General features: G+C 36.5%; 1 protein-coding gene across 1 annotated transcript in view; it reads right to left on the bottom strand.

Moving 5' to 3' along the window:
* Positions 1 to 27622, bottom strand: part of Spag16 (sperm associated antigen 16) — a 766492-nt gene that overhangs the window by 264707 nt on the left and 474163 nt on the right. The window lies entirely within an intron of this gene.

Raw genomic sequence — 27622 nt, 5'->3', positions numbered from 1 at the left:
TAGAAAGCCCTGTTTTTGGTTTTTTTTTTAATACATGAAACTTAAAACTTTGCCTTTCCTTATTTTGTTACATTTTCCATGTCAGTCAGAGAGTGTCTTAAAGGGCATTTGCTTCTCTCCTACAAAAGGTGTAAATTTTGTGCTTGCTGTTTTAAGGTGTGACAACTGGAAAGCTGGAAATGTTATGGGTCATGTATTTACACTTACCAAAGTGCACAAGGATGAAAAAGTCATCTCTTTTGAAGAATGCTTTAAAAGATTCAGGATGTTACTTTATTAAATAAGAGGTTGCTTCTTTTTTTTTTTTAAACACTTGCTTTATTGTTACTTTTGAGAATTTCAAACATGACTGCTGTATAACTATATTTATATCATCCCCACCTTACTCCTTCTCAATTTCATGAGATCTTCTTTAGTAAGTGTTCTTACACACACACATGCACACACACACAACAACAGCAACAACAACAACAACAACCTGCTCAGTCCATGTTGTTCATATGTAAGTGGTTATTTAAGATGACAATTTGCATGCACCTATGCAAAATTAACTTTCAGACCAAAGGAAAACCTTAGATTAAAAAATGTCCTAAGGATTTTAAATTAGTTATAATGTCTCAGTTAAAGAGGTAAATGTCTAACTGAATTCCAGCCTTTCCCCCTGTAAAATAGAAAATGAACTCGAGTAAAAATATAAAGCAATGAGTGTGCCTTCATCTTAGATCCTGACTGTAGCAACCAAGACAGGGAAAACCAAGCTAGGGATACAGGAATAGACCTGTGCCCTTCCAAAGCATCTTGGGAATTTTAGAAATCCATGATACCCACAGAAGGGAGAAGACAAGAAAAGTGAAGTGCCAGCTGCATTTTTTGTACAACGAATGCAATCAACACATTCAGTAAGGAGACTCTCACTAAATACTCCCAACTCCATGCTGGACTTTGTGTCCAATAAAGTGGATAGCTCACGAGGAAGAACTTGCAAGGCTGACTTCTGGCCTCTACATTTATGTACACATACCTGCACATGTATCTGCACCTAACACACATCCAAACATATTCATGTACACACTGATAAAAAGGAAACAGCAATCTGTACACACAGATAAAAAGGAAACAGCAATCTGTTAAAAGTATTTTTAGTAAAGAAATACACAATGGTTTTTATATACAAAGAGTCTGTACAAATCAGTCAGAGAATGAAACCCTCAATAAGAAAATGGACTAAAGGCAAAAGAACCAGCCCAAAGTGAAGAAAAGAGAAAAGGAGATTCTTGGAAGCAAGAATAATAACAAAAAATTTAACTGCGTTTACCATCCAGTGTTACCAAGTAACTGTACAGTCTCTACTTTGTTACTCAAAGATGACCAGTGAAAATGCCCTGGTCTATCTAGAATGGTATGACTATTTTCCTGTTGTCTGTTCCATGGTGGAATCAGATAGAAAACTAAGACCTGAAATCACCCCGTGATTTTTTTAGAAAGTCCAGCTCTGCATTTATGAGCGTATGTAGACGTTTATAGAATGCTGAGGGACTGAAAACACCGGCAGAAGACAAGCCTGCACAACTGAGAGCTCATTTGTCATGTTCCACTTGGCAAAGTTCCCTTCAGTCCTGTCTTTTGATCACAGGAGTTTAGGTCAGGGCTGGGGTGAAGGTGAGAGGATGGACTTGGAATTCTGCTTCAAGCAGCCATGAGTAATCGACTCTCCTGACTCATCCTTGGCCCTGGCTTCCCTGAGTCATAGTTTATGGGAGAATGTCACTTAGACAATAAAATCTCCTCAGATGTCTTCTGCCAAATGCTGCTTAGTCACAATTACGGAGGACGAAGTCATGGGAGGAAGATCAGACACAGCTTTGGTCGAAATCTCCAAATGAAAAACAGCCATCTAACCTTAAGGAAAACAACAAAAGATGCAGAAGTGCTCAGGAGATAAACTGCAAATAATAAATTGGTGTACTGAGAGAAGGTCTGTATCAGAATTATTAAAAGCATCCTCAAATATTATAATGTACACATACAACAATTTATATATTATCCATGATGCTGCATTTATCATACACATACCACACAGACAGTATGTGGAGAAGTAACAATTTATTAGCACCAAGAACAAAATCAACATGGAATGAAATTTCATCATGGGGAATGCAAAGAAGCAGTGTGTGCACCTTGAGTAGAAGTATCCCATGCTGCTTATCTTTAATATATATATTGACTAATTTCCTAGGTCATTTTGACCTTTACTTCCCAGTGTATAAAGTATTACTTTCCTGTAAAGAAGTTCATGGTTTAATGGATAAGGTGTCAGAGAATCTAAAAAATGAGTCTAAGCAAGAATACCTCAGTTCTTGGGCTCCTGTTATAAATAATGCACTCATTAAAATTCTGCTTTGGAAGAAAGGCAAGTCCATTAGTCTGGGAGCTAATTTTTACTGGCTTCTTAGACGTGTATGCATATTAAAAATTCAGCTTTTATAATTGCCAGTCATCAACCACCTAGTCAATGCTGTTCTTGGAGTTTTTAATTATTTACTTCATTTGCATAGACACTCCAATTTATGATCCACCATTTGGTTGTCAAGGGACAGTTTAGTAATTTTTCTTTTACATTTTTATTTATCCCTTTTGTATTCCCAGGAAAAAGCTCTGACTCAGACTTCATACCCAGTGAGTCTTATTAGAAAATAAAAACTACTGCCACTTCTGTGTCTACTATGTGGAAACCATGGTTACTGAGAAAATTTGGGCAAATCAGGGTTTTATTAAAACAAGTCCAGGTTCTATCTATATCCAGTTAAGATATGTTTTCTGTGATTTCAGGATAATGGTTTATGTTAAAATATCTACTGGTATAGTACACAGTAATAGTCATTTGCTTTTGTGGGTGGAACATCTGGGTAGATTAATAGAAACAGGGCATCCTATGTAATTAAATCACATATTCGTAATTCATCAACAAGAGAACAATGTTCTCATTTCCTGTGAGAAATCTGTATCGCTGTCTCTGTATTTAAAACTACGACAGGAAGACAACGAGATTATGGTGTCATAGGAGCCAATCAATGACAGTCATTGCATCACTTTTGTGATCCACTTTTGCACAGTAGTACATGTTCTCTTATACAATTATTTTTCTTTACAAACCTAAATATTCTCTCGTCACTTTCAAAAGAGGGAAAAATGAGGTTGGAGCCCTAATTTGAACTCTGTTTTCAAAGCATACATTCTGTTTCTTGGTTTTGCCTTCCATTTTCCATGGGGGCACTCTTTGTCTCAACACTATGTGCATTCTGTATCTCTCTGTCTCATTCACAATTCATGTGGGTGTTACACTTAGTGGTAACAGTGTGAGAGTAGGAGCCTAAACAGCAAACAAAAACTGCAGCAATATTTATTTGGGACAGTTGGTAATGCAAAGCTGCTGTTTCAATCAAGTCCTTCCAATACAAACTCTAATGTGTTCAATTCTGACCATTCACTTCTAGATCTGATGTCATCTTTGTAAGGTGTTTTGTTTCTGTTTTCAATAAAGGAATAGACAAACACGCCCACATGTATAAAAATCATTTTCTTTTTGTTGGCCTGAAGTTTGAGGCCAATTCATAAGACAATCAGTGCATTATCTTAACAGAATCACCCTTAATGTAGTAATGTTCATTTTTCACATAGACAGGAGCTGTAAATACTCTAGCTGTGTGGTTGCAGATGATCTAATCCTATCCCAATTCTAATCAAAGCTTTATTAAAACATGTGGCATTGGTAATAAGGGCCATTATTAACACTTCCACCTCCATGGTGTGACACCAGGTGCTTGAAATGATATACGCATTTTCCTAAAAGAATGGCATATTGACAAAGGCTGTAACCCTTCCCTCAAGAAACAACTCAATTATTAAACAAAACTATTGCTCCATCTATCTTACTGGATCTGGCAGCAATCAACACAATTGATTTGTCATTGCTGGTCTCATTACTCTCTTTCCCTCTGTACTACCTGGAGGCTTTCTTCATATACCATGCTGAAAAGTTAATGTCAACGGAGCCACTCACACCACCTGGTAAATGGGGGAATTGATTCTCCAGCTTTTCTGTACTAGGAGGGTTCAGTGCCATTGTATGCAGTGCTCCTGCTGGGTAATCTGCCAATGCCCCCCAAGGAGTCTAGCAGCTGAAGGACAGTAATGTAACAAAGGAAGACAGTTGGGGAAATTACAAAAATCACTCCTTCCAATGCAGCACCTGAAAATCATTTTCCCCTAAAAACTTGACATCAAAGAATAACTTTGATTTATTTTCCTCTTGGCTCGTCTATTTCCCATTTCCAATAAGACATCCATATAAATTCACCCAGCTACTCATACAAGTATTATCATGTTCTATTCTTGTAATATAGAAATTATGTGTATTTTCCTGTGCTGTCCTTATTCTGTATATTCAAAAATATTTTATTGTAGGTATTGTGGTTGATATTTTTCAGTGAAAAAAATATATTTATTGGAAATTTTTACTATAAATATTGTTCCCACGTAGGGACTATAGGCAAAGAGTTTAAATGTGCCATTATGCTTGTCCGTAAATAATTCTCTATCAATAACAAAAGAGTAATTGCCAGTATAGTAAATACAGAGTGAAGATGCAGGAAAACAGGCTGAATAAAGTTTGGTGGGAATTTCACTCCAAGCTGGGAGCGAAAGGCAGAGTCCAGGAATAGTATCATGGTGGAGATGACATTTTCTCTGAGCTTTGATGTTTGAAGAAGGTTTACACTGGCAAAATGCCACACTATTTCAGAAACAAAAATTCGGCATGAGAGTGTTTGGTAGTTTCATGATCAAAAAAAGCTTTGCTTCCACAAAAGGTGGGTGAGAGTCCTGGGGGCTATGAGAAGGTGAGCCTAGGAAGGCAGATGAGACAACCTTCCTTAACTTCAGAAGGGAATTAAGGAATGTAAGGAATGCTTACATCTAATATGTACAGGTGTCAAAACGAACACGTTTTAATAACTAACGTGAGTATGCAGCGGGTGGGGGGATGCATCTGGTGACAAAAGGAAGGTGGACTTATAACATAGGCAGACTAATCTAAAGGTGATTCCATGCATTCTGGCTGTAGATGTTGATTTATCCAGTGAGGTGACCATCTGCCCTGGCACACAGGTGAAAGAGGGTGTGCATGTGGGCATCAGCCAATCAGACAAAGTCCCTCTTCCTTCAGCACCTACACAGAGTCCAATGTGGCATTTGATGTTTTGAATGTGACTGACAGGGTTGAGGGAGAGGGACAGTCAAGGAGGAACTGGAACATCATAGAATTGTCTGACCAGGTCAGAGTGATATTTCAAAAGCTAAGCAAGGTCTGCTAATTTAATGGAGATTAATGGGGCACTCATTATATCTGGCTTTTAGAGAGGGTCATATTTTAAATAGGCCCTGATATATTCAAGATCAACAAAATTAACAGAGGAAATAAATATCTCTGTCTGTTTTACAAGCTCAGGCATTTCTCTTCTCCCTTATAGAGAGCAAGCATTCCGGCCCATTCCACTGTTTCATATTCAAGTTAAGTGAACTTTAATCTCCTACATTTGGCTATTACATCCTCAAATACCCGCAGTTACTCTGTGTTATTTGCTGGTCTGTATTTCCCTTTTCATAAGGCTTTTTCAGTTTGACCTGAGAGAACCAGAACATTCCAAGAAATAAACCCTTTCTTGATTCAATTAATTAAAAATTATTTGTGTCCCTCCAATGCCTCAGTCACTGTTGTGAATGAAGAAAGAATACTTTGACAGAGATTCGTGTAACTGAGAAGAGGTTTCAGGTAAAAGAAATTCAATATAAGGAAAAATTTTAAAGATAATCACACTTTTTATTTCATTAGAAGTAATATGCTTGTGACATTGTGATTAAGAACATAGTCTAGGAGTATAGCAAAATAATATTCATGAGCTGATTGTAGACATGAGCTCAACTATTTGCTTTGTATAAGTGGAGATAAGTTGCAATTAGCTTAATGAATTTATTATAATCAAATGAAATAAAATATTTAACATCTTAACGTGGAGACAATAGTAGGGATTATTACTTTTCAAAATAAAAATGTAATTAAAATATTTCAATCTTACAATGTGATAAAATAAAATTACTAAATACTTTCTTTGGGGCCATATTTCTATTTTAATTCAATGTATAATTATTATTTGGATAAAAACACACCAATATTTAAACATCTTCAGTGAATTTACAGTATTCCATTTAATAACAGCTTCAGTCTAGGAAAACTGCCACAGGACCTATTAAAACTAACCCAGATCACTTTATCAACTGGTCTACTGAAATTTGCTCATTTATTTATATCTGACTTCTGTAATTCGGTTAGGAAGTCAGCTTGCAATATCATCGCAATGACTATAAACTTAGAAATAACTTATCAAATTAACTCTAAGTGATAAAATGATGAAATTAATACAGTTCTACACATACGTTAACAAAGATGACAGAGTAATGCATGCATAATGTACACATACCAGAATACTTCCCATAAACAATCAATGTTAACCTCTAAGAAATGGATTTTATTACCCTAAATGATTTAATATTCAGAATTTAACAAAATTAGTGCTCACATTTTATATCACTGCCAGGTTATGCAGACACACACACACACACACACACATATATACATACACACACACATATATATATATATATGTAAAAATATCATACTTATTATTTTAGTAAGCGCAAATAATTCACAAGGATAATGCAAGATTATAAAAGTAATCTTTTTCGTAGCGATGTAACTATCTAAATAGACATAATTAATAATAGCAAGTAGAAATAATATTTTTCTATATAAATGTAATATACTTCTTAAACATAACTGTAGTAAAATCTACAGATACTGTTTGAAACAACAAAAGGATAGTCACATAGTTCCTCAACATGTGCAATTTTTTATTTAAATATTTTTCTTTTAGTTGAATCTAAATTTGAATACCTTTCATTAAAAATATACCTGACTCTGTGAGAGCACAGATAATAAATATGACAGATAAATAATTTAGGAAAGATTGGATAGCATTAGGCAAATTTTTAAAAAATAAAATCCATCAATAAGAACAGAAAGTACCACGGTTCAGGGACAGAATAGAGTAATAAGTCATGACCTAGTTGAAATGAAGAGATGTGAGAATCATAAGTGAGATGATAAAGTACGCAAAAACCAAGGGAAACAGTTCTGGGAGAAGTAAACAAATTGTGTAAATACCGTGCTGTAGTAAAAATGTCCTCAGATTATGCTATGAAATTTAATTAGCAATGAGGGAGTGCTAAGAGCTGGAACCTTTACAATGTGATGAAGTCACAATTATAAAGCTCTAAAATGGGTGTGATGGCTAATCTTGGTTGTCAACCTGATTACATTTTTATTTGACTAACGCCCATACTGTTGGGCACACCTTCAAGATATTCCCCTAATCAGATTATTTGAGACAGGGAGACACACAATAATGATGCCAAAGCTTCTGATAGTATCCTGTATAAAAGGACATGGAACAAGGAAACTTTGCCATTTGCCTGCTTTCCCTCAGTCTCATTGACAAGTTCATCTGCCCTGTCCGGAGGCATCCCTCCACAGATACTGGAACCAATTTCTTCAGGATTCCAGGCTGGAATGAAAGACAACAGCTCTCTCGGAATCCTCCAGGACTCCAGCACCAGACTGGGACTGCAGAGACATCCAGGCTCACAGACTGAACAGTTACCTGATTCTCAAACTTTCTGTCTTGAGACAATCATTGTTGGGCTGCCCAGAACATAGACTGTAAGCCATATATATTAAATTAACTGTCTTATAGTCTATACATCAGTTTTGATTCTGTTGGTTCTGTTTCTTTAGGGATTTTCCCACCCCCCGTCTATCATGTGAGCTTCTCTCTTCCTAGAAGGCAGTAACCTAAAACATATTGGAAGAGAAAGGACAGTCTTCTCCAGACACCAGTCCTCTCAGCATCCTCATCTTGCACTTCCTGAGCCTCAGAACAATGGCAAATAGACTTATGCTGATTATAAACTACCAGACGGTAGAAACCTGATGAAGCATAAGTAGTTCCCATTGTTGATACATTTCCCTGACGTTGTCTTCCATCCCTTTCTGTCTTCTGCTTGATCTACTCTTTCAGTGAACATTCCCATTGTATGTCTTGATTATATATCCACCATTTCACTTTGCAATTTCAAAATCTACCTTCTTGGTGAATTCATCACCCATCTTGTTGCTTTCTTATCTGTGTTGCTCACTTTCCTTTCCAAGTCCTTAATTTCTTTCTTTCATTCACTTGCTTGTTCATGTTCTCTCTGTAAACACTGATCACATTTACAAGTAGAATTTTAAATCATCTTAAGATAACTTAGCCATTTCAGTATCTTTTGCTTTGGTAATTGAGGAGTTAGTCATTTACCTCCCTTTCTATATGTCTTTTATATTAATTTTGTGATTCTTTTGAGAGGGGTGAATTTTGCTTTTGTTGAGGTTTTATTGTCAACAGTCTTCTTTTGGGTGCTCACTTCCCAGTAGTACTTGTAGAGAGGAAAACCAAACCTCTGTAACAGTACCGCCACCAGTTAAACAAATATAAGTCTAAGTCTTTAACATCAGTTAAAGAGAATTAATTTATTACTGCTGACCATAGGTCAGGTAATAGCTAAATAAGGAAAAAGCATAACATGAAGTCTAGAGTAAAAGAACATTAACAAATGAATGAAAGAATAGAAGGGAGAAGGGAAAATGAAAAAAATGAAGAAAAGTTGAATGAAACAGGAGAATAGAACAGAAATGAATGTCTTAGGGAGAGAACAGGGTTAAAAGTTCAAATATACAACAACATATAATGCATAAAACAAATTAAACAAATTTCTTTCTTTCTTTTTTTTTTTTTTTTTTTTTTTTTTTTGTGACAATGCTTCTTTCTGGAGCCCTGGCTGGCTTGGAACTCATTTTGTAGAGTGACCAGGCTGGCCTCAAACTCGGAGATCCACCTGTCTCTGCATCCCTGGTGCTGGAATAAAAGGAATGAGCCACCACCACTGTTTTAAAATTCTATTTTCAAAAGGCATTTCATTGTATTTGTTTGGATTTTACAGGTTTGCAAGATGTTGCCTTATAATAAACATTATTTTCTTATTTTTATGACAATGATTCATTGGGAGTTGTGCCTTAACTCAGACTCCTGCCTCTTAATTCTCTGGAGTATACAAAAAGACAGGATATAGACTTTGAGAAAGCCTGGCTATATATTGAGGGCAAATATAGTATTTGCATTGTGGGAAAGGTGCAAAGATACCTCCCTATAGGTAATCTGTTGAAATAAACCCACAAAGCCTTCCATCTTTTCAAGAATGCTTGATCTTAGTCAGGCTCTTCAGCATAGATGAAATATTACTTTGCACACATATGCATCTATGGTCTTCACTGCCTATGATTTCTTGGACTGATGGCTGTCTCTGTTGTCTGTCACATGCTCCAAGAGAGAATAACCCAACTGACAGATAATGTAATCTGACCCCAAGTGCAAAAATGTTTATACCTGACATGTTATTCTATGATACCCAAATGGAAAATTTATTGTCTCAAGTAGTCCCATATTTGTGGAATCTAAAAGCATATAAAAAGAAACAAAATAAAATAAACAAGTAAAAATACTTGGATGGTATTCAGAAACCTAGGTATGGATCAGTGAACTAAAGTTCTGTTGAAAAGTGGCAGTTTTCCAGATAGACCCATGTCTGTCGCCATGCACAAAACTCAAGTCCAAATGGATCAAAGACCTCAACATTAATCCAGCCACATTGAACCTCTTAGAAGAGAAAGTAGGAGGTACCCTTGAACAAATTGGTATAGGAGACGGCTTCTTGAACATAACTCCAGGGGCACAGACACTGAAAGAAACAATTAATAAATGGGACCTCTTCAAACTTAGAAGCTTCTGTAAGGCAAAGGACACAGTCGACAAGACCAAAAGGCAGCCCACAGACTGGGAAAAGATTTTCACCAATCCTATATCCAACAAAGGGCTGATCTCCAAAATATACAAAGAACTCAAGAAACTAGTCAACAAAACACCAAATAACCCTATTAAAAATGGGGTACAGAACTGAAGAAAGAATTCTCAATGGAGGAAATCAAAAAGGCTGAAAGACACTTAAGAAAATGCTCCACATCCTTAGCTATCAGGGAAATGCAAATCAAAACAACTTTGAGATACCATCTTACCCCTGCCAGAATGGCTAAAATTAGAAACACCAGTGATGACTTATGTTGGAGAGGATGTGGAGAAAGTGGAACACTCCTCCACTGCTGGTGGGAGTGCAAACTCATACAGACATTTTGGAGATCAGTATGGCGGTTCCTCAGGAAAATGGGAATTAGTTTACCACAGGACCCGGCACTCCCCCTCTTAGGCATATACCCAAAGGATTCACATCTATGCAACAAAGACATCTGTTCAACTATGTTCATAGCAGCACTATTTGTAATAGCAAGAACCTGGAAGCAACCTAGATGCCCCTCAATTGAAGAATGGTTAATGAAGATGTGGCACATCTATACAATGGAATACTACTCTGCAGGAAAAAAAATAATGGTATCTTGAAATTCGCAGGCAAGTGGATGGCACTTGAAGAAACCATCCTGAATGAGGTAACCCAGTCACAAAAAGAGGAACACAGTATGTACTCACTCATATATGGATTTTAGACCTAGAGCAAAGGATCACCAGCCTATAATTCACACCACCAGAGGAACTAGTATACAAGGTGTATTCTAAGAGAGTCATATAAAGTCCCTCACAGAACTGGGCAGGGACAAGTCCCCCAGAGCTCAGGTGAAGGGGGGGGGGGGCAGCGAATGGAGAGAGAAGTAGGAGAAAATGAGGGGGAGGAAAGGAAAACATGTGCGACCAGGAAGATTGAGCCTGGTTAGGAATAGAAGATAGGAAAGAGAGAGACAGAGACAGACACACAGAGAGAGAACATAAAAGAGGGAGCCAATATTGGTTTGAAGATAAAATTGAACACAAAGAAAGGTCGAGAGAACTATAAGACTGCTCCCAACTAACAAGTTGAGCTTCCGTGGAAAGGCTATCCTAAATGCCCTTCCCGGAGAATGAGATCAACAACTAACTTCTCCATGGAGCCCTCAACTAATGCCTGTTGAAAACAGGATCAAACACCCATACAAAAACACTGAGTCGAACTAGAACCCAGATGCAGATGGAGAGGACAAGACCAGGTTGCAGAAACACATAGACACAGCTTACCTGAACAAGGCCACTAGACTGATAGCTGGGAAGCCAGCATGGGACTGACTCAGGCCCCCCTGATTATGGGTCTCAGCCAGAAGGACTGAGCAGTCAAAGAGACCTCAGACAGTGGAGCCAGGATGTATCCATGGTGCACAAAAGAACTTTGCGAACATATCCCCCATGGATGGATAACTGCCTTAATCTAGAGACAGGAGAGAAGCTCTAGTCCCTACTTCACAGGACCTGTTAGATCTACATGACCCCAACTGGATAGCATTCCCCTACATATGGAATTGGGGTGGGGGGATGGGAGGGGAGGGTGTTTAGAGTGCATGTGAGAGGGCAGAGAGGGTAAAAAGGGAGGGAAGGAGGGAGGAAGGGCTGTGGGGAGGGAGAGAGGGAGGTAGGGAGGGAGAGGGAACTGGGATCGACATGTAAAATAATATATTAAACTAAAAAAAAAATGCTTTGACTCCAAAATTTAAGTTGAAGGACAAGTTATTGGGGAAAATGATTTCTATTTTTGTTTCCACAGAAAATGAAAATATGTGGATTCCTTCCAGACTAATGTGGTTTGCAAATATTTCAGTTTTAAAATCTTTAGGTGAATCATGCCAGACTGCCTGAAACAGAGTACAAGCTGATCCTACATTCAAAACAGCTGGACAAAACAGCCCTACAGACTACAGCCAGGATATCTGAATCTTCTTCGAATCCCCCAAGACAGCGCCCCTTACCAGCAGGAAGTAGTTTGGAAAGAACGACGCCCAAATTCCCAAATATTTTGTATAAATGTTTGTTTTCATTTAATTGGACTGTTATATAAAATTTAAAAAAAAAAGAAAAGTGGCAGTTTTCAATGTCAGCCACTAACCATGTCAAAGAAAGCACTGATATAAAATAAAGCAGACCCACCAAAATGATATGGTTTTAAAAAATCACATCATGATGGCTAAAATGTAAAATACAATAGTTACTATGTTAAAAAAAGGAAAGAAAGAAAGAAAAGAAATGAGTCAGCTGTGTCTCATTTCTTCCTTTGTAAGGAGACGATCAAGAAGAGATATTTTACAACTGTGAGGGAAAAATAAAAGCATGAGTTTTATATGAGTTGCCAAGGATGGGAAGTAATCAACAGCCCTGCTCAGCTGTGTGATGCCAATGAAGCACAACAATGACCAGCATGGCAAGATATTCCTAAAGTTGTAATAGTGTCAGTCATATCTTGGTGGTAACCAACAGCTGTTTACTGGACTTAAGGTCCTTTTAGCATGCCTGGTACTAGATTACTAGACAACTACTTGGACCTAGTAGGGCTATGGATCTTAAAGAAATTCTATTACCACAACTTTACTAGACAAGCATAATTTTGAATGCATTTATCCAACATCCACAGAAAGGTAAGTATCGCTTTCACCCCTCACCAAAAAGAAGCTTCTCTTTACATGCACTACGGCCACCCTCCCCTCTCATAACCCCCACTCCACATGTAGGGTGATGCCGGGAGGGGGAGAGGGAAAGAGGGAGGGAGGAAAGGATCAATATGTAAAATGAAATTAATATAAAAATTAGAAGAATTTTAAAAAAGCTTCTCTTTATAATCAATAGAGACAACTACAGAAAACCTCAATTGGTCATAATGCAGAATTTAGTAGAACTTGGAGAGCCCAGGGCAAATAGATTCATCTGAAACACAAATTCCTGAACATAAGGCACTGAGAAAATCATTGAAGAGAATTTGGGGGAAAAAAATGTAACAGCCAGAGGACCAAGAAGTCTGTTGTAAGATTGTGCCTCATAAAAATGACAGGGAAGTTACACTCAGCATTTGTCAAAAATATGGCTACCTAATCAAGACCTGAAGGTCAGAAATTTCATTGGCTCCCACCTCTACACTAAGAACTACAGGCGACCAATGACCTCTGAGAGATGACTGATTAGTCTCTCTGAGGCATAAACCTGTAGTGAGATATCAACCCCGCCCACACCTGTTTCACTGAGCAGGCCCAATGGGGGGGACTAGGTCTGGGGTCCTGGACTCCAGCCCTCTCTCTTGCTTCCTGGTCAGAGACAGAGAGCATCAGGAGGTATCTTTGGGGATGAGAATATGGTGGCAGTCATCCGTTTCCGGTGTTAAGTGGTTTCTCCCTGAATAAACATCTATCAGCCTATCATTTTCCCAGATTTTTATTTATCCACATTATACAAACCTGAAATGATATGCACACAACCCAAACTAAATGGACTCAGCAGGCTTTATTTATATGTATATTATATAAATATGTAATAATGACAATAAAAAGATCAATTTGAGGTGAGTGATTGGGGGAATATATAGGAGGGCTGGAGGGTAGCAATATGGGAATGTTTGGAGGAAGATAAAGGAAAGGTGCAATTATATTTTAATTATAGCGTTTCAATAAATAGTAGAAAGGAAAACATATGCTGGCCTCAGATTTCATGAATGCTACCAGGATCAGGGACAGTGGGGTTCATAATCTGTGGTGAAGACATTTACAATTCCAAATTCTGTAACAAGTCAAAGCCTCTTGGATATATCATCCTCTTGCTGAGCTTCTTTTGTTTTGGGTTTTTCTATTATTAGTACATATTCAATCATTTGTGTTTTAAAGATTTCTGGAAATCTATAAGCTCTATGTCCATATTTACCTTATGAGTATTTCGAAGAAAAATTTTACGTGTGTGCTAGCGTGAGTGCATGCCTGTGTGTGTGTGTGTGTGTGTGTGTGTGTGTGTGTGTGTGTGGTGTGTGCCTGTTGTTGGTGCTGTTGTTGTTTTAAGGCTCACTATGCCAAAGCTTCAAACTCACCCTTCTTCTTCCTGTCTTTCATGTGGTGGGATTATTGACAGAGGCCACTGTACTCAGCATTCATGAACAATTTTAGCCCTCTTAATATCTATTTCTGCTATATACTACCTAAATCTCAAGGTGATTGAAAAAACCTAGACATGCATTATATATGTAGGCACATACTGTCACATCATTTATTTTATTAGAAGGCAAACTACATATATATAGTAAAGGGAGTATTAAGAGTCAAAGCTTCCAGTCTGTTCTTGCTACTTGTATTCAATTTAATAGCTGAAAATTACTAGACATGAGTATGGTAATTATCTGAACACTAACCAAGGATCATATCATTGAACTGATTATTATAAATTGCTGTTGGCAGAATCCACTTCAACTAAACAAACAATAGCGCTTTATACATGCTGGAATTTTCCAGTTTATTGAATTTTTATCTATTAAAACTTGTTTTCCATGAATGACTAGGTGTCATCTTTTTGTAAGTTCTTATATAATATTTTTATAATTTTGTGTAGGGAAAACTAAGAACTTGCTATAACTTTAAGTATGTATGTTTGGGACACATATTTGTAAACACATTTTTTTTAATAAAGGCAACTTCACAATTTTTACTTTTCAGAAAACAATTGTCACTTAGCAACCTCTATCTTAATTTTATGCTTCTCTGCTACACAGATGTTTATCTAAATCATTTAAATCTCTGTCTTTTACATGTTAGACACATTTAGCATCAAGAGATGTCCCAGTGTAACACCACAGATTAAAAGTTAATTAAGAAGCAGGGAAGGAGAAAAGTCATTATTTTCCATAAGCATTTGCTTAACTTTTGGCAGGTTAAAATTGAGGAAGTAGAATAAATACTTGAAAAATAAAAGATATTTTTTCCCTGAAATCACTATTGTTTCTTTATGTGCTGAGAAGCGCCTAGTTAATTAAGAATACTAATCCACGAAGAACACAGCTTTGACTACATGCTGGATAGACACTCGAGCCCTGCTTGAGCACGAGGTTATTTTATTGGATTTATAGTTTCTACATTTCACATAAACTACCCTTCCAAAAATGGAATAATCAATGTGGACATGGGATATCTCATAGGATCTCTGATAGTGTAGGATTTGAGAAGAGAAATTTGTTGTCTTGGCACTTGAAGAATGTATATACCTCAACTGAAAAGTAAAGAAGAAACTTAAAGTTTCTAAGTGCATACAGCCGTGATTTAATAGGGATGGGGAGCTCATCCTGCTGAGTGTAGCCCTGCTCTGCTTTGTTGCTTTCCTGTGGTGGACTGCACATCCGTCCATTTTTTCATTTATACAAAGATAGCCTACTGATACCATTAGAGTTAAGGAATTAGCTCTACAGAAAAGTTATTAATTTCAGAAAATCTTGAGTAGGACAAATAATCTTTGCTTTCCCCTGAGCATGGTAATTGTCACATATTTATATTAAAGTCTTCATGATAATAAGCATTGTAATTAGAGCTGTAAAACTGCTCCCATTAAAATCATTTCATAATCTTAAATTTGCACAAACAGAAAGTCTCTTTGGACTGAAATGGTATGCATAGAGCCTCAAGATGGAGCTATTCTGAAAGGAGTCCTGTTTCTATTTATCAAGGCTGGGTACATTTAGCAAAAGGTCATGGAGATAGTATAGCTTTCATTTTGGGGTATAGTTAGTAGGGTGGTATACATGTTTATATCAGTTACTGATTGACATTAAATTATGCCAAGAATGGCAAAGAAACCACTTTACTAATTTTTCTCTTTTCTGATCTCCTTTGCTCTATAACACATTTATATGAGGTAAAAAAAAAAAAAAAAAAAAAAAAAACAATTATATTTGTAGCACGAATAATAAAAACCCAGAGAACGGATATTGGGTTTCAAGCTGAAGATCAGAGAAGCAAAGCAGCCAAGTCACCAGAGAGTTCTTACCTCTACCAAGGCTGGAGCGATCCTGTCTTCAACGTGGCTGGAGACTTATTGCCAGCACTGAGACCCTGTCCCTATCTTATATACCTCTCTAGTGCTGGGATTAAAGGCATGTGCCACCACCACCCAGCTTCTATGGCTAACTAGTATGGTTGCTGGGATAAAAGGTATGTACCACCACTGCTTGGCCTCTATGGCTGTGTCAAACTTTGCATTCTGATCTCCAGGTAAGCTATATTAGATCATAAACAATATGTCACCACATATATCCGTAAATTTCTGTATCTACTCATGAAGTGATGAAAGGTTTTAGAATAAAAAGGAAACATCATTTTACTCTTTAACTTCTGGGTATCACCTATCATATTAAATGAAACTAATACAATCTAAAGTTTAAAACGACATTTGGAAAATACCTTTAAATTTCAAATAGATTTTCTGTGCAGAATCACAAAGAGAACAGAAGAGCATCTGAGATTTGCAACCCAGATTGGACCATATGCATCTGATCAAGTTTCTTCTCTGAGTTCCCATGTCACCAATTCTCCTGTTTACAGTCACCACCTAAGCAGTCTCTGTGAGAATCAGCACTGACTACAAAGGGCTTTGTGCAGCACTGAATTTAAGGGGGGGTCTCCAGTCACCTAATGGCTTTGAATTATCTGGCACAGGAAAAGATTTTCTTGCTTTGCATTTCTTCCCCGCTCCCTGAGTTAATTCAGGAGTAGTCTTAGATGACAAGTCCATGCAGGAGTCACAGTCCTGCTGCCAAAGGGTGGCACAAGAAGCACTGGTCACACACACACAAGTACATTTCAAGTTTAATACATCTCAATGTTCAAGCAGCATTGACAAATGTAACTTCTGCTTAGCTGTTAACTATATTTTAATTTCCGTTGTTGTGATATACTTAAGACTTAATATGAACTCAAAAGTTCTCCAAATTATAAGAAAAGGAGGCTAAATTTGAAATCCTGCTTCAAATAGAATGACTATTGTCTGTATTTCAAACAATGTCCTCACTGGTGTTACACTTATTTTTTCCTTTTAAGCTTTTTCAGGTAGACTGGCCTTATTTTACTAATCTCCCCCCAACTCCCGCTACCACCCCCGACCCCCGCCTTTGTGTTCTAAGCCATGATTTTGGTCTCCTTTCAGCACAGTTATGGTTTAAGGTAGGAGGGAACATTTGGTCTACCAGGCTGAAATCAAGAGGGCTTTTTGTCATTTTCAGTGATGCTCGAAGCTTTTAGCTTTTTCCTACTTGCCTACCCACAGCACATTACATCAGAGACACCAAGGGCCATTCCACAAAAAAACTCAGCGGTTAGCCATTTGAGTTGCTAATTTACTTCAGTGTTGACTCAATTCATGTCTGGTGTGCACCTTTCCGTGTATGTATGCGAAACAAAATCAGGCTTGCATGAGGACTTAGTTTTAAATACAGGCTACTTTGGAGGGAGGGTAGGAAGGGTGTAACAATATTACAATATCAAAAATAAAGAGAATGTTTAAAATCAGCACCAAGACCTTTCATTTTAGTATGAAAGATAGCTCTTCCAGATTAAATTCATATTGTTGCTATTATATAATACACTATGCCAGACCTCTAAGAGTATATCAGAAGGAAAGTGGCTAGCCCTTGACTGCAAGTAATCTGTGTGCAGCAGTGCACACAACAGTTGAGACCGTGGCTGCTGCAGGCAAGTCAGAGTCTTTTGGTAATGAATCATCTGGAAGTACACTGGTTGTTCCCTCAGGATAAGAGGGTTCCTTTTTTTGTAATTCTCTGCCACAATCTAAATTTAATGGAAAAAAAATGCTGTATTGCAAAACATATAAGACGTCTAGCAGGTGCATTTTAGCTTAAGGAAGGTTACTTAATAACCCAAAATAAATGTGTCACCAAACTTCACTCAATTTAGTTCAAGAAATACTACAGGTAGTACCTGATGGGAAACCTTGCCCAAGTTTGTATACTTAAGAACTTTTTAAATTGGCTATATTTCTTCACATTAAAAGGTCATTCCACCAATAAATAATGATTTCACAATAATAAAGAGGAGTAAATGAAAGTCATTGTTTTAAATTGACATGAATAGAATTAAAGTCAGATGCTTGGAAATAATATCCAAGTATGTAGCACTCAATATCAACTAATATGGCAATATAAAAACCATACAGGAAGAGGAGGAATCTGTTACTAATAATCTGTTAAACAGAAATACATTAAAATTAAGTCTGCCTGTTGGTCAAAATATATCAAGTACATCTAATAATGTAGGTAAAAAGCCTGTGTTATGCAACTTTCTGCAGCTTGACATGTGATTACCAAGGAAAGTGAAAGTCATGACTATCAGCCCTCAAGGCTGATTCTCTGCAGGGATGTTTGTCATCATCAGACTCTGGTAGGCAGATGCCCTGGGCTGTGCCAGGCATCTTGCTGACTCTGTTCAAACTGTATCTATCTGAACTTTCTCATCATGGGTCATCTGCTACAGGTGCAGAAAGAGTTGCATCTTAAGACTGTACAGAGTTCTAAGAAAAACTGGAAAGGGCCTAATTAGAATGTTTCTGCATGTATACTACCTCATTTAGAAAGTAAAATAAAATTCAAAACACTAAAGGGAATAAAATAATGGTTTAGTGAAAGAAGTGGAAGGGTAATAGCACTAAAATAGTAAATTATTTTCCTGCAAACTTACTTTTTAAACTCCGTTACACTTCCTCAAACTTGGCTATTTCATCATTTACTAGACCCCCTTGGCTTAAAGAGTCCTCATATCGAGCATGAGGGATGAAAACTTTTCCTTGAGAATTTTTCTCAGTCTATATATTTCTATAGTTATTCTGATAATTACCTCATCTTCTTTACACCTTATTAATTTTCTAAAAATATTTTTTAAAAAAAGAAATATGCTAGTCAGAGATGTATATATAAAACCCAGAGAATTGCAGAATTATATTGGGTATGGTCCTTAGTACTTGAAATGGTAAATTTTGGAAGGAAGCAATATGAGATGACATATTAACATGCCAAAGGTATTCTTGGAATTCAAAGAGCATATCTAGCAGCTTTGCTGTTAATATTAAATGGAAGACTCTGCTATGCATATGTATCCAAGAGCACTGTCATCACTGGTCTTTACCCCCCTTTTACCCAGTCACACATCTATATTTTGGGTCTATTCAACAGTACTGTTTCAAAATAAAAATTAACAATCTCATCAGTGACTGTCATGGTTGTGCCATAACTTAAAATATCTCTCTGCAGTTGAATTATTACACCAAAGCTTGTATGGCTTTTGGACAGGATAAAATACAGTTTAATAGTAGGAGACAAGAAATTGTCTGCCGATGAAGGGGGCATTAGAGAAGATGGAAGAAGGGAGACAAAAGACAAATAACACAAAATTCTCCAGGTTCTCCATGACAGGAGAATGATTCCTGGTGTTTATTGTTTTATACAGATAAAAATGTGAATCTTTAATGATTTTTTGTTAATGTAAAGTGAAGCTAATATGTACCATATAAAAATGAAAACCTCATATAGATAGATGTGTGTGTGTGTGTGTGTGTGTGTGTGTGTGTGTGTGTACAAAAGTAAGTGTATGGGGAATGGGCATGCATGTGTGAGTGTGTGTGGAGCCAGAGAACAACTTCAGAAACACAATCCATATTTTCTAGAGACAAAGTTTCTTCCTGGCCTAGAATTTTCCAATTAGACTAGATGAAGGCTACCCAGCAAGTCTCGGGAATTTACCTGTCAGTCCCTGACTACTGCTGGGATTACAAGTATGTATCTCAAGGTTTGATTTTCTTTACTTGTGGTTTTGAGTCACCCTTAGGTCCTCATGCTTGCTAAATGCTGACTGAGCTGTTATCACCAACCCAATATAGTCAATGAGGTTTTGTTGTCTGTGAGCTTTTCTTCTTCTTCTCCTTTCTTCTCCTTCTGTCTTCTTCCTCCTCTTCTTGTGAGGACAGAAGACAGGCTGGAATAGGTCCATCCATCTGACCTCACTCTTATATGTTTCTAAGTTGCCTGTCAGTAAATGTAATCACATATGGGGGTTTGAATGGGATATATAAATTTTGAGAGGAAACAATCCAATCCTTTGCAACCTCCTTACTACTCCTCTGCTTAACTCTACAGTTCACCACTACACCGTTTGGTGGTGAGCATTGTCATGTTACTTGGATTCTGTCAATCCTTTTATCACACAGACCAAACTGCCTCCAACTTTCACAAGTACTTTCAGATGCTTACACCTCACAGATTGGGATTTTTTATTTGCAAGGAGAATGAGGTGAACTACGTCAGAATGTCAACACTTATGTATACACGCAAGGCCAAGTTCTAGTCTTTGATTTCTACACCTAACCTCAATTACTTTAGCAATATCATTATGAAACATTCTAAAATAGAATGTGAATATCTGCTTGTAGTGACCTAGACCTCTGGTCCCAGCACTTGGAAAATACATACAGAAAGAGTTGATTTCCTCTATTTAATCAAATTCTAGGCCAGCCTGGGTTACATAATGAGGTAATTTCCATCTCCCAGCCCTGGAAATTTTTAAACAAAAAAGAATAAAACCGTGAAATTCACCTAAAAGTATCAATACAATCAGTAGTTTTTAATTTATGCTTAGATAACCACATTAATGCAACATATTTAAGATATTTATCTTTAAAACTTACTTCCTCTGTTATTTTCAGGGTAAAATGAATTAGGATTTATTGAGTGGGCCTAGGGCTATATATTTAAATAAAACCACATTAAGTAATTGTTATACACAATCGAACTAAAAAATACTCATACCAGAGTCTGTACCTTCGTGACAGATTGTGCACACCACACCACATCTGGCTTTTCTTCTCACCTTTTCCCACATTCTGGAGTTCACCACTAGCTAGAGAGAGAGAGACTGTACCAGCCACATTTAAAGTAGAAATCAAACCACATTCACAATAATAGGAATCAAATAAAATACTTCAATGCTACAAATTTTGAAAATATTGAATATGAAAATTGAAAAATAAGAATGGTATCCTTGCCAAAGACTTTCTCCATAAGATCCATGGAATCTAACTTTCTTATATTTTTTCCCATAAAATACTTCTTAACATAAAACATGCATCACTTTTGAATTTTTCCAAGTGATATTTCTATAAAATGCACATAAGCAAAGCATGTTTTTAAAAAGTTATTTTTTCTCTTTTCAATTGTAATTTTAGATATGTTATATAACTTCTCTCAAAAAACTAGGTCCACCTTTGTCCTGTCCTGCCCTCCCAGGATTCTGCCTTTAGGAGTCCCCAGGTCTGCCTCTAGTTTTTTTTGTAATAAACTCACAATGACTTTAGGCTATGCTGCTGGTCCCTAGTTCTCTGGAGCCCACTAAATATATAGTAACAAGATATGATTTTGAGGTATCTATTAAAAATGATTCCATGTGATGTAACATTCATCTCTAACCACATAGATATTAAAATTTACAATGTACATCAACTTAAACTTTCCTTATGAACTAGTAATAACCGTATAGTTACACTGAAAAATATGTAATTCAACAATCAACTATTTATGTATATAATTTATATATAACAAGTATATTATTTTTTTGAAGCTAGCATGGTTACTTTTAAAACAAAAGGTCAATGTTAGTACAGTCAGGATATGTGTTTCTGAACAAACAACTCTAGTTTGGGTATAAAGCTGAATCTACCATTCATATAATCTAGATTAGAAAAGATAAATTAGGAGGAAATTAGAGGTTCTTCTAATCAAGTAATAAAATCACAACTACTATTAATATAAAAATCACCATTTAAAAATCATTTATGCATGTGGGTGTTTTGCCTGCATGTATGTACATCTGTACTCCTGTATATGTCTGATGCCCGCAGAGACCAGAGAGAGGGAGCCAGATCCCCCGTACTGGAGTTACAGACTTTTGTGAACTGCAGTTCTGGGTTGCTGACAATTTAACCCAGGTCCTTTGCAGTAGCCCCCCAGTGCTCTCAAATGCTGAGCCATCTCTCTAGCCCATTTAATTTTCTAAAATATTCCTATGTGGTTAATGGAGGCAAGCCTTTTAGAGTGCAGTAAATATATTTTTACTTCAATAGTTTACTAGAATTAACTGGGATTTATCTTTAGATTTGGTAATATGTGGATCCATGAATTAGTTTTACTTTATCAAATATAAAGAAAGCCATACACTCACATACACACACACACACACATACATATAGTGTATGTATGTGTGTGTGTGTGTGTGTGTGTATAATATATATATATATATATATATATATATATATATGTTTGTATATGGTATGATTTATATATATGCTGTTTTTAAATATAATATTCACCATTTTACCTACACTAACTCCCTATATTGTTTCCTAATTTTCAAAGAGATGTAATAAAATGAGAATCCAGGCTTATATACAATGAATAAGTCTCAGTGACCTGAGCAATTAGACCATAGTATTGTTCTTTCAGAAGGATGAAGCTCTGGTAGAAAGAGTGTTACCTGTGTGGATATAGGCCAGAGATGTAAACTAAGAGTATATATTCCAGCTTCCTGAACTCCATTTCCAAGCATTCCTTCCCAGTTCCACCTCACCCATTCTTACATTTACACCTTCAGCACCCTACAAGCAGAGGATGAAAAGTACAGAGAAAAGTCATATTACTTCGCTGGAAGGAAGGTACAGAGACAGCTGACCTGTCTTCCAGCAAATACCTTCAGGTGGCTGAGTACCCTGGGGAATGTAAATTTGTCCAATTTCCTTGTTCACTGGACATATGGGTAAATAGACTATTGATATTTTCTATGAAGAATTTATTTCTGAAATGCACTTCACTTCTCACCAAAGGATTAAAAAACAAATAACACCCAAGAGGTATGAAGCATAGCTCCCTGGAAAGTACAACAGTAGGTTATGTAGATTAGGAGTTAGTAAAGGGATGTTTCCTATATGTTCTGATTTTGAGAGATCCCAGGGTCCTCATACAGGTTTCTTCTTAACATCCTTAGCCACAAGCACAAGCCTAATATGAAAAACTAGATATCAAATTCTGCCTTTGGTAGATCATACAAATTGTCTACTTTGAGATAAAAATAATGTATTATTTCATAAAATATCAATATCACATTAGATATTAGATGCTTATATGTATGATTTAAAAAATCATTTCTTTATTTCGTGCACTATCAGTAAGTGATTTTTATGGTTATTTAACTGTCTTTATTCACAAAATTAAAGCCTGCTAATACTTTTTAATTATAGCTCTGAACCAAAGATTGCTGTGGGAGGCTCTTTCTCCCAGTGAAACTCTTCAGAGGGTGCATTACTCTCTATATCAGAAAGGTAAATTTTTGGATTGGAAATATAAATGAAGAGGTATAGAATGAAGAATCAGGAAAAGAGAATGCAGAGCTTTGGTCAGTCGTCCTTCTTCAGGGATGCTTGAGTCTTCAATGATCACTGCAAATTCATACAAATTGATGGACTACCTATTTGTACCCCATACAAAGTATTTTTGCTTCTTTATATGATGACATTTTAGATTTGCAGGAAAGAAAAATTATGTCTGCAATGCTGTTAGGGCTTTTGTATAATAGTATATGATATACACTGAAATATTAACATAAAATATTTGGAAATATTTTATTAAATGACATCTCATATAAGACAGGCAACATGTGTAATCTAAAATTAAGTATGAAAATATCCCCTGTAGATTCCTGCCCTGCCTCTCCACCCTCTTCTAGAGAAGCAAGTGCCAGGGCCTCCTCTAGCCCCCCACCTCTCCTTCTTCAAGTCCCCTGACCTGTGGCTGCCAGACTCTTTCTGGCACCGAATCCCCAAGAAGGACCTGGAGGCAGAACAAAGGACCCAATATTTGGTGCCATTCCTGCCCTGCCCCTCCAACCTCCACTAGAGAGGTGAGGGAGAGACCCCACTTGTACCCACTGGAAGAAGAGATGGAAAGATGACAGTATAAGAACACATCCAACAACAGAAAGACTTACATAATCCCTCCAGAGTCTAGGGATTCTATGCCAGCAAGACCTGAACATCCCAAGGGGTAGACGAAGGTGAAGAAGCTCAGCTTAAAGGTGCAGAAAATAAATTCAAGAAATCATAGAAGAAAACTTTCCCAACCAGAGGAAGGACATGCCTATGAAAGTACAAGAAGCTTACCGACCACCAGTTTGTTCTGGTGATTGAGACTCAAAGGTATTCTATTTTGTCATTATGAAAAACACAATTCACTGTGTGGATTTGGAGAATGTAGTATTCAGTGTGAAAATCACATAATAAACAAAATACCAAACATACAGAATAAAGAAAGAATATTAAGAACAGTGAAGGAAAAATGCCAAGTAACATAAACTAACAACTCAGGCTATTTAAATTCAAAATACAGACTCCATTTGCTAAAATCTATGACAGAAATAAATTAGAGTATAAAAAGACAAGTGATTTAGCTTACAGAGTTTCCTGTGACCCAGGAAAACCAACAACAAAGGGAGAAAATTTGTGATGCAATATGCCAAACCCAACTTACACAACTGAATTTTGAAATATGTGGGTTAAAAGAAATAGTTTAGGCCTAAACTGAAAATAAGAAAAGTCCTTTTTTGAAATCATTTCACTGATTTTTTTTCCTTCTACTATACTCATAAATTGGTGTTTTGTCCAGTTTCCATTACAGGGAGCTCTGGCAGCAGATGGAAGCAGGTACAGAGACCCACAGCCAGACACTATACAGAGAAAGGCTAAACTGGGGATCTCCATCAGTTCTCTCCCTTAGGCGATCAAGGAAAGGGAGGGAAAAGATTGTAGAAGCCACAGGAGATGGTGGATATCAGGAGACATGGCCCGCTCACATGAGCTCACAGAGACTGAAATGGCAAGCACAGGCCCTACTCGGGTCTACACTAGGTCCTCTGCATACATGTTATGGCTGTTAGCTTGGTGTTTTGTGAGATCACTAATGGCGAGAGCAGGTGTTTCTCTGACTCTTCTACCTGTTGTTGGGAGTCATTCATCTTCCTATTTGGTTGTTTTGTCCAGCCTTTATATGATGGCTTTAAACTTGTTTTGTCCTATCTTGGAGGCCTGCTACTTTCTGAAGAGGAAATGGGGGCAGAATAGTCTAAGGAAGGGGGGAGAGGGGGGAGGGGAGAAGAGGGAGGGGGAGGGGAGAAAGGAGAGGGGAGCTAGGAGTGGAGGGATGGGAAACTGTGATTGGGAGGTATTGTATATTGTATGAGAGAAGAATCTATTTTCAAATCAAAATATAAAAAGTGAACAGAAAAAAAGAGAAAAAAATCACCAAGCTATATTTAAAAAATGAATGTGTTGGACAAGAAAAAATAGATAAACCTGGCAATATAATGAAATTAATTAATGATAGAATAGAATAACAAATCAAAACAAAAATAAAAAAGAAACAAATGGTCATCAACATGCTTAAAATGGGATATAAGCAAAGGAGATCCAATTTGGTGTAGTTGGAGTATCTAAATAATAAGTTCACTTACTCAACAGGAAAGAACTACTTTTTGCCTACTTGAAATGTCATAGAGGCTACACACAAGAAGTCTCATCAACATGGCTCTTTAAAAAAGACCAGAACAAGGATAACACCAACAAACATGCTAACATGGAAATCTCATGGGGCTTCAATCCTAGACAAAGAATTACAGTTAACTAAAGAATGCTGAGAGCTGGAGAAATAATCTTGTTAGGGAACACCACATCAGGTGGTTTTCCAATATCAACAGTTAGTCCTAAAGTCATATACAGGCAAATAACATTACTTGGACCATACAAGTTGCATTTATATATTTATGAATATTTATTGATATATGCCATGGGTTAGAGAGAGGGAGAGAGAGAGAGAGAGAGAGAGAGAGGAGAGAGAACACATGGGTTTTAAGAGAAAGGTTGGATGGAGGGAAGATAAGAGAGAAACAATTTAGTTTGATTTCAGGAATAAACGCAAAGTAGTTAAAAAGAACTAAAAAGTGAAATTGCCTGTAAAGAACAGGTCAGACTATACCACTGTAGGAAAATAGTAACATGTCAAAAATAATGCTGGCAAACAAGGAGATGTAAAAAAAAAAAAAGGAAAATGTTAAGTCTTAGAACAAAAGTAACATTATACATCTAAAGAAACATTCAGGGAGAAAATTAAAAGTCGCTTTGTGTAGAGACACAGCAAACATAAAATACCCCATTATTACAAAATATAATATGACAGTATTGTAATCAAATGTTTAATGCTCATCAGTAAATATGAATGACTAGGGTTAGTTCTTCCATTACAAGTAAATGACTTTTAATTTAGTACACAGAGCAGAAATCAAATAATATTCTGTGTATAGGGCAGTTAAGACAATTTAGCAAGACTGAATAGAAGGAGATTGTTACTGAGACACCCGGTTTCTTGTAACAATAATAAAGCAAAGACTGTCCTAATGAAGAGACTTAGTTCCAAATGCAGGAGACACAGGCAAATAGGACACTTTCTGGAACTGAAACCCTGAATTCACAGCAATGACAAAACTGCCATCATTTGTGTAGTAAGGTAATGAAGCAAATGCTTTTATAAAGTAAAACTTAAGAGATACAAAGAGACAGGGTAATTATAGGGGAATGAAACATTAAAATTAGCATCAGACCACTAGGGGAGATAGGGCATGATATAAATATACATAAAAGGAGACAGAAACACACCCAAGAAGTAGTGTACATGTGTCATTCTCAAACACTCATCAGGTGTTTATGAAGTTTGATTATATATGAGGTCTCAAAGCAAGCTTATTTAATATAAATCATAAAGTTAAAGACATTAATAGGATACTCAGAATTATTTTAAAGTAAATAAGTGAAATGCCATTTTCAATAACAAAACAAATATATATTAGATAAATATAGTTTAAATATGGAAAAGCAAAAATAATTTCTTAAAAATTAATAAAATAGTAACAACACATACATATATTTGTGTATTTTTCTATTTCAGAATCCTTGATACACAGAACAGTAGGCAAAATATTTCACATAGCCTTAGATACTTTATCAATTCAAATAAGGCATGTTTAAATAAGTTAGATTATATGCTTATAACTATTGAAAACTGTAAGCCTAAACACACACACACACACAATTAAATAAAAGTGAAAACTAACGCAGTTCTGACTTTTAGAGTTTGTTCACGAAAAAAATCAAGTAGAAAATTAAACTGAACATATCTTATACCATCTTTAAAATAAATAACATTTTAGTTAAGTTCCATTAATGTGCACTTTAGGAAGGAAAACCCAAAGGATATCACTGAGACTGAAGCCTATGACTGAAGACCCAAGGAACTCTGAATCAGTACTGATCATTCATAACTCGGTTATGTTCCTAAGAAGCCTGGACTAATAGTAATAAGTTTAGTTTCTGTACATATAATTTTGAATAATATACATTAATATATTGCAGCTAGTACTACTTATCGTTGTTGA

The sequence above is a fragment of the Phodopus roborovskii genome, unplaced genomic scaffold (genome assembly GCF_943737965.1).
Source record: "Phodopus roborovskii unplaced genomic scaffold, PHOROB, whole genome shotgun sequence".
Lineage (NCBI taxonomy): Eukaryota > Metazoa > Chordata > Mammalia > Rodentia > Cricetidae > Phodopus > Phodopus roborovskii.
This window is presented reverse-complemented; position numbering and strand designations above follow the sequence as displayed.